Here is a 324-nt window from a genome sequence, read left to right as displayed (position 1 = left end):
TTAAGAACTCTGAGAGATGATGTAACTTCTGTCCCACATTTACCTTTTGTTTTTATTCATTAATCATTTCCCTATCTTACTTTGACATAAAGCAAACATTAAAAGTTTTAAGGGTTTTACCAGTGGTATTGTTTAAGAGCTTACTGTATATCAAGAAGAAGTCAGTAATAACAACTTCTGTGTTGCTAGTTTTTCTTTGCTGGGTTATTTTCCTGTCAACCAAACTTGCTATTTTGTGCACCTACAGTATGTCAAGTCTAGAGTCAAGAATCTTTATTGTCATTATACACAGCACAACGTCCAGGAGGCATCCAAAACAGATGC

This window comes from Monopterus albus, unplaced genomic scaffold (assembly GCF_001952655.1).
Source record: "Monopterus albus unplaced genomic scaffold, M_albus_1.0 scaffold618.1, whole genome shotgun sequence".
Taxonomy (NCBI): Eukaryota; Metazoa; Chordata; class Actinopteri; order Synbranchiformes; family Synbranchidae; genus Monopterus; species Monopterus albus.
This window is presented reverse-complemented; position numbering follows the sequence as displayed.